The sequence below is a fragment of the Sinocyclocheilus anshuiensis genome, unplaced genomic scaffold, assembly GCF_001515605.1.
Source record: "Sinocyclocheilus anshuiensis isolate Anshui unplaced genomic scaffold, SAMN03320099.WGS_v1.1 scaffold112, whole genome shotgun sequence".
NCBI classification, from domain to species: Eukaryota; Metazoa; Chordata; class Actinopteri; order Cypriniformes; family Cyprinidae; genus Sinocyclocheilus; species Sinocyclocheilus anshuiensis.
In genome coordinates, this window is record NW_015557175.1 from 3291144 (window position 1) to 3300245 (window position 9102).

Below are 9102 nucleotides of genomic sequence, written 5' to 3' on the forward strand. Positions count from 1 at the left end.
CAGGTAGCATCTCAAGTACTGCGTGCATCCCATCTGACGTGAAAAAGAACGTTAAAAGGCCAACTATCAACTTGTGTGTTCCTAACATATGTATTACCGGTTTCATTAAAGCATTAACACACTAATGCCTTGCTATATAATGAAAATAATCACCGCTGAAGGGGTTCAGGGGGATTTTGTATGTAATTACCTGCATCACTCGGCCACATCGCAACTGATATCAGTACTCTTATGTGTGTCATATACATTTTATTATGGCATGTAGTGGTCATATATTCAGAATTTAACATTTAAGAAAATATATTTTTAGGTTATAAAACTGAAAAATAGACGAGCTCAAACATGCTTATGAAAATGATGGCAGTGACTGGGATGCTACAGACAGGTGAAGGTTTCTAGAAAGTGTTTTGAATGCAGGGCCTGACAGAATGACGTCATGCTATGATTGCAAAAGAGAGAAAGAGAGTGTGTGTGTGTGTGTGTGTGTGTGTGTTGGGGGGGGGGAACATGTCAGGGATCATGAAGTTTCTGAGCAGAACACACAAGCACTGAAGGATCTAGACATACTGATGACAAATGCATGTTTACCAGTGCAAAGACTTGACCAACAAGTCTTTCGATGAGCTGGTCAAAATCACACAAAGTTAGGCATACCCATATGATTGCTTTAAAAATGATTTGTTAGTTACACCAGTTACAGGCTATGAGTATGTGAGTGGAATGTGAAGTGATTTTATGTCAAAAAAACTAAAAAAAAATCCCCAGTCTTTTGAAACTTTATATTGTCACAGTATCATAAGTGGCAGATTACATACCGGAGGCTATCTTTGAATCCACTCAATCAACACCCAACGATCTTTCAAAGAGTGACTGAAGTGGGCTGCAAATTAAGCCTAACACAACTTTAATGTCATTAAAAATGTTAAAAAACTAAGCAGACAGTAAATGTGTGAAATGTGAAGGGCTGTGGTTATTTTGTGTATGTTGTGTTAAAAAAACTGGTGAAAAAAAGATACTTTTGTATTTCCTTGCTCAAGTAAGATTCAGAAATGCGATTTTGTTAAAGGGGTCATATGATGCGATTTCAATTTTTCCTTTCTCTTTGGAGTGTTACAAGCTCTTGGTGCATAAAGAAGATCTGTAAAGTTGCAGGAGTCCAACCCGGGGTCGTCACATATGGTTGCCGCTCCTTCGTCGAATCCGCCGGATGCGCCGTTCTCTCCATTTTATGGAGGACTGTTTACTGATCCTGGGAGAGTTGACTACAATGCCGGCAGTTCTGACTCACATTCTGTAAGTACGTTTTCATTTAAAGGATTTGCCACTGATGATTCAAACGCGAGTTTTGGGCAGTAGAGTAGCACTTGTTTGTCATTTCTCTGATCACAAATGCAGACCGGGTTTTATGTTTACACGGCGCGATGCAACGCAATGCGTCATTATATTCAGTAATTATGTCCCCACTGGATGCAACAAATGCCTCGAGATAATGTTCTTTTTAGCAGCATCATATGACCCCTTTAATATGACGCTTGTAAAAAAAACTTCAAGGTGGGCAAATGATTCAGGCTCTTACATTGCAGCTCAACCTATAACCACAGAATAAAGAAACCCAAGGTTGGTCAATAAAGAAACAGTTGAGTTTTTCACTCTGGAATATTACGACACTGAGTGAATGTCAAGTAGGACCGCACACAATCTCAGCCTGCTGGATTTCTGCAGATCACCAGTGCCTATTCGACTGTATGCTTTATTTATCATTATTGCATTGTGACCTAGATTAAATGTCTTTCAGCTACCGATAAAAATGGACTACTCTCACTGCTACAGAATTTCTCAAGACTTTCCATTGCCACTGAATGCATAACAACTTAACTAAGAAATGTATACTTCTCAGCAGGTAGCCTACATATTAAATTGATCAAAAGTGACAGTAAAGACATTTATGATATCAGATTTCTATTTTAAATGAATGAAGCTCTTTTGAACTTTCAAATCAAATTAATTTCAAATTTCAAATCATTATCAAATTAATCAATTAATCCTGGAAAAAAAAACGTATCATGGTTTACACAAAAATATTAACTATTTTCAACATTGATAATAAGAAATGTTTCTTGAGCAGCAAATCAGCATATTAGAATGATTTCTGAAGAATCATGTGACACTGAAGACTGGAGTAATGATGCTGAAAATTCAGCTTTGATCACAGGAATAAATTATTTTTTAATATTTATTTAAATAGAAAACTGTTATTTTAAATTGTAATAATATTTCAAAATTTTAAAGTGTTTTTAATCAACTAAATGCAGCCTTGGCTATAGCATAAGAGATATTTAATATTTTCCTTTGTATAATGTTTGTTTGCAAAACAGTCTGACACGCATTCCTTTGACGTCTCTATTAACATTTTGTCCAGTCCATTGCCAGGACCTGGAAACATTCCTGGAGCAATCATCTTCACAAAGTGGAGTTTAGCTGCCAGTAATAATGGAAGATGAGAATTTTGGCAGTCTGATTTATGACGCTTCACTACTGCAACAGAAAGAGTCCCAAAATCAATATTTAGACAAGGTTTATGTGATCTCGTCAGGTTTACAACTACAACCACAAGACCATATCTGTCTAACATGACAAGATCTAGATGATCAGTGAATGAAAGTGCTAATTACAACCATAAAGCCATTTAGACAGTTGCCTCAAAACATAAACGAAAACAAATGAAAGATTTTTGGTTGGAGATCTCAGAACATTTGGCTAACAATTATTTACAGATATATTGTTAAATCAATATATCATTATATTCACATTCATGAGCGTGACTTACTTTGGATAAGCAGGATAAATGCTGAGATTAAGCTCACATAACAAACTTATCATCTCCAATCCTAATTATCCCAATTATTTATGTTGTCTTTCTTCAATAAAGTCATAGTTTTGTTTTTCATGACTATTGATCCTCTCTCTCCGACTAAACATGCCATTTTTGATTCATCAAAAGATCAAGAAAATGTGATTTTTTTTTCATAAGATCCCTTTAAGTGTAGATCATTCTTACAGAGAGAGACAAGCACGCTCTGTGTTAAATGTGGAGTTATTGTTAGGATATATGTTTCTTTGTGTTGATGGGAACAACAGAGAACAATCTGTGTTTGCGTTACGTGCCTCTCTGCTCACGTCACATTCCACTGAAACCGTCCCATTGTCTATCCATGTAATAACAAACAAAACATCCTATTCACAGATGTGTATGCCTCTATAACACTATAAACTACTCAAGATCATAACATTTCAACAAATGTTTTATTCTTTCCCTGAAATCACACTGTTTTGACAGTTGTATGTCTACATTCAGCATTCCGACAAATCACAGTTGTTGCTTTTTTTTTTTTTTTCCTCCCTCGAACTTTAATAGAAACCTTACTTGGCCAAAACGCTCAGGAATCTCAATTTACAAGCTCACTTTCATCTGTAATCATCTAAAATCATCTAATATCCAATAAATTAACAAATAAATGTATTAATTCAGGGCTATTTAGTCTACTGTTTGAAATGCTCTGTCTGGTTTCATAATCGATATGATCCTCAAAACTGAGTGCTGAATGCAGTTTAGAAATCAAAGACGAACTCTTTAAATGCATTTAAATGGAAATTAAGCTCACAGACATTTAAACGCTAATAGAATAATACCTCACTCTTTTGTAGATCACCTTAGGTTGTATCAGCTTGTTTTTTTTTTATTTAATTTTTAATTTTTTCTGTGCCCTAGTATATTGCCAAAGCTGAACAAGTTGCAATTACTGCTTTTTAATATTTAATTGAATACTTTTATTCAACAAGTAAGCATTAAAATCGATCAAAAGTGACAAAGGCATTCAGAATGTTACAAAAGATTTCTATTTCAAATGAGCATTTGAATAAAAATAATGTTTTGATATAAATGTACATCTTTGTTTTTTTTTTTATTTTGTGCATTTCCAGAGTTGCAAACATTACTAATAAATCACTGGACATACTAATAAACAATGCAGCCAACGCAGCTGATTTGACTCCATGACTCTCGTCCAATAATGGCGTAACAAAATTTCAATCATATACACCACACGTGGATTGCCAAGTCTCCAGTTGAATGTGCTGACACCGTAATGAGCAGCAGGCCCGTGAATCTCTGCAGGACTCTGCTTGGTGACAGAGTCGAGTAAAAATGCTCTCCAAGCAGAGGGTTTTCCCTGAAATAATCCAGCTCACTGCAGGCAGAGTTCAGCGCTTGACATGTGGCTCTCATTCCCGCCCAAGCCGCCACCACCACTGCTGCCAGAATCTAAAACCCAAGCCATAAGTGAGCAGAAAGAACTGGCTAAAGCACATCTAGCCCGGCTGGGGGAGACAACTTCTGTAGTATGATTTTCACAGATGAAATTGTCTGAAGTGAGCGAGTACAAGGTAAAACTACAACAACAAGAGTTCAAACACTCCAGACATGATAACCTTTCAAAGCTTCAAAGGCCACAGACCCACATATACATAACAAAACTCGTCCCCATCCAAATATGAAAGCTTGGAATGACTTTGTGTTTTGCACAGAGCCTCTTAAACATTAGCCTTCATTCAGTTGGCGGCACAGGAAGAGGTCAATCACTTTTAGAGCGTATTTTAGGTTCGATGGGTTCATTTGGGGGGAATTCGAGTCCTGACCGCTCCCCCCACTTTTAACTAGAGTTAACTAAAAATATAGAAACATACTAAAATATAGTAGCCCGGCTGGGGGAGACAACTTCTGTAGTATGATTTTCACAGATTAAATTGTCTGAAGTGAGCGAGTACAAGGTAAAACTACAACAACAAGAGTTCAAACACTCCAGACATGATAACCTTTCAAAGCTTCAAAGGCCACAGACCCACATATACATAACAAAACTCGTCCCCATCCAAATATGAAAGCTTGGAATGACTTTGTGTTTTGCACAGAGCCTCTTAAACATTAGCCCTCATTCAGTTGGCGGCACAGGAAGAGGTCAATCACTTTTAGAGCGTATTTTAGGTTCGATGGGTTCATTTGGGGGGAATTCGAGTCCTGACCGCTCCCCCCACTTTTAACTAGAGTTAACTAAAAATATAGAAACATACTAAAATATAGTAAAAATATAAACTAAATCTTCATTCCCCACTTCTAATGGCTGTGTTAGTATATGTAAAAGATAGCAGACTTGGGTGTAGGATTTGTTTGGATGAGCGGTGCTCTAATTGAAGGGGAATGGAATGGGAATTTGACTGATGGGAATTCTGCAAAGGTTGAACCTGAGAAAGTGCTTCCCTGTTATTCTTTGTCCACCTTGGGTTTCAGATGAAGAGATGTTAACCAACCCACTTTACTTTTAATTTGCTACTTTGCTTTTAGCAAGGATTTAATTTGAGATGAGCCTCAAAACGTTGGTTCCAGCTAGCTTCGAGTTTTTCCTTAAAGAAACGCCACAATCTGAACACTTGATGAAGCCAGATTCAAAGTGCTTGTTTAATTTTGTTTTCTGTGGATTTTGGTTATCTCTTTTTTCACTCAAATCAGAAAATACCATCAACAGTCACAATAGCTATATTTAATCCAAAGTTGGCAATTTAACCTATGCACAAAATTGGTAAAATTGCATAAAACATTTGTGAATAAAGCACAATTTCCATCCAGTGAGTTGAAGAGAATAAAAATGTAACTTCCTGGTAAACCGGCACCAAATATCACTAAGAAAAATTTAAGTTGCTGCAACAGGAGAAGCCACTGTGGGTCTTTTTTCATAATAAAATAATACATTTCTTGCACCTATAAGTGTGCAGACAAAAACGCAGATCAATCCACTGGTTTGTCCAGTTACAAAGTCACATCATTTGTTGAGTCACATTAGCTTTTTTGTTGCAAATCAAGGAATTTATTTGGTAAATGAGTTTCCACCGTAATTTATGTGCATTTCTTCTTATTGGATAAAAATGATCCAACTCAATTGAGCGCATATGTTTTTTATTGTGCATTTTTAGAATTTATGTGCATCTTGGCACTTCCTTCTCGTTCCTTTTTTCATGTAATATCCCCAAATTTACATATAAATCAGTGGATGGAAACATAGCTTAAAATATTAAAATATCTTATATAAATCAGGCAAATTATGTATACTGTAAAACATGTTTGTTTTTTTAAGTTGCATAATGGAGTATGTTTAATAAGAAAATACTCTTTTTTTATTTTTTTTTACAGACATAGAAATCACTTCTACTTCAAAATGTCATGTTTAATTCAGTGTGTTACTTGCCATTGAGTTCAAACACTCCAGACATGATAACCTTTCAAAGCTTCAAAGGCCACAGACCCACATATACATAACAAAACTCGTCCCCATCCAAATATGAAAGCTTGGAATGACTTTGTGTTTTGCACAGAGCCTCTTAAACATTAGCCTTCATTCAGTTGGCGGCACAGGAAGAGGTCAATCACTTTTAGAGCGTATTTTAGGTTCGATGGGTTCATTTGGGGGGAATTCGAGTCCTGACCGCTCCCCCCACTTTTAACTAGAGTTAACTAAAAATATAGAAACATACTAAAATATAGTAAAAATATAAACTAAATCTTCATTCCCCACTTCTAATGGCTGTGTTAGTATATGTAAAAGATAGCAGACTTGGGTGTAGGATTTGTTTGGATTAGCGGTGCTCTAATTGAAGGGGAATGGAATGGGAATTTGACTGATGGGAATTCTGCAAAGGTTGAACCTGAGAAAGTGCTTCCCTGTTATTCTTTGTCCACCTTGGGTTTCAGATGAAGAGATGTTAACCAACCCACTTTACTTTTAATTTGCTACTTTGCTTTTAGCAAGGATTTAATTTGAGATGAGCCTCAAAACGTTGGTTCCAGCTAGCTTCGAGTTTTTCCTTAAAGAAACGCCACAATCTGAACACTTGATGAAGCCAGATTCAAAGTGCTTGTTTAATTTTGTTTTCTGTGGATTTTGGTTATCTCTTTTTTCACTCAAATCAGAAAATACCATCAACAGTCACAATAGCTATATTTAATCCAAAGTTGGCAATTTAACCTATGCACAAAATTGGTAAAATTGCATAAAACATTTGTGAATAAAGCACAATTTCCATCCAGTGAGTTGAAGAGAATAAAAATGTAACTTCCTGGTAAACCGGCACCAAATATCACTAAGAAAAATTTAAGTTGCTGCAACAGGAGAAGCCACTGTGGGTCTTTTTTCATAATAAAATAATACATTTCTTGCACCTATAAGTGTGCAGACAAAAACGCAGATCAATCCACTGGTTTGTCCAGTTACAAAGTCACATCATTTGTTGAGTCACATTAGCTTTTTTGTTGCAAATCAAGGAATTTATTTGGTAAATGAGTTTCCACCGTAATTTATGTGCATTTCTTCTTATTGGATAAAAATGATCCAACTCAATTGAGCGCATATGTTTTTTATTGTGCATTTTTAGAATTTATGTGCATCTTGGCATTTCCATCCAGCTTTTTTTTATGCGATAATCCAAAATGTGCATAAAAATAGGTGGATGGAAATATAGCTAAATCAGTGGATGGAAACATAGCTTAAAATATTAAAATATCTTATATAAATCAGGCAAATTATGTATACTGTAAAACATGTTTGTTTTTTTAAGTTGCATAATGGAGTATGTTTAATAAGAAAATACTCTTTTTTTATTTTTTTTTACAGACATAGAAATCACTTCTACTTCAAAATGTCATGTTTAATTCAGTGTGTTACTTGCCATTTCTTTGTAATTAATTGTGAAAATTACTAGCAATTTCTGTGTGAAAATTATTTCTTCACCAAATTTTGGTGTATTAAACTACTCCGTATAAAACCATAGAAAGGAAAACAATGTAATTGTAACAATGTAACAATGTAAGTGCAACTGAAGCAAAGATTTCTGGCTCAGTGCATGTGAAAACACATTTTGAGAAAAAAAGCCCCTATCTATTTGCATCTGTAGATTTTATTTACAGTACATATCTTTAAAGAGTAAAAAATAAACATTTATTTCATTCCACAAAATATACAATACAATTTCACAAATGTTTTTGTAATAAAAAGCATGCAACACTTCATTTCAGCCTGTGGATATTTTTGATCTGAAACAAAGGCCGAGCAGAGATTACATATTTTATTGCCAGGCTTACTTCACTCAGGCTGCACATGTGGCCAGCATTGCACCAGACGGGCCAGATGTTGTTTTTAATGTGTTTGTGGAGAGAGAGTGCTAAGCCTTTCATGGCAGCTCCAAACGCTTTTGTTCCCACCAAAGCTGAGTTACATTTCTAAACTACAGTACCCCTAATGCAGTGCAAAGCTGGTGGCTTTACAAAACAGCAATGTCTATCAAGTAGGGCTGGGCGATTTTTCCAATTTTATTGATTAATTCGAATGTAATGTTATGCCATTATTTTTTTTATTTTTTATTTTTTTAATAAATTGAAGAATCCCAGCTTTGAATAAAAATATCAGCAAATGTTACAAGGTTATGAGATGAGAGTTGAAAGTCATTTAACTATTTGTTTTATTTTATTGATTAATTCGAATGTAATGTTATGCCATTATTTTATTTATTATTTTTTTTTTAATAAATTGAAGAATCCCTGCTTTGAATAAAAATATCAGCAAATGTTACAAGGTTATGAGATGAGAGTTGAAAGTCATTTAACTATTTGTTTTTATAATGCAGTTTCATGCACGAGACGCTGCGAAAAGACACAAGTGCTATGGTCAAACGTGCATGTTCACATTGAAAAAACAATGGAAACCTGTAAATCTGAACGCAACTGCCCTTATGTTTTGCCACAGGACAGCAATTTCGAGTAAATTTCATCTTTGCAGGACTGTGATATGAGTAGTGTACAAAGTAATCTTCAGCAACAGGTTGAAAATGAACAGCACAATACTGGTATAAATGCATCTATCTATTCGTACAATATGCATCACATGACTAAACATGCATCATTGTTTTCAAATACCTCAGTTTTCACAGTCCACACTACAAAACTCTGTTTTTGAAGCTTGAAAGCACCAACATTTTTATTATACAAAAAAAAAAAAAAAA

The 9102-nt window shown here is 35.1% G+C and overlaps 1 protein-coding gene across 1 annotated transcript in view; it reads right to left on the reverse strand.

Annotated features, from left to right (window-relative positions):
- The window catches only part of LOC107678448 (nuclear receptor subfamily 6 group A member 1-A-like), a 102475-nt gene that overhangs the window by 66742 nt on the left and 26631 nt on the right, over positions 1–9102 (reverse strand). The window lies entirely within an intron of this gene.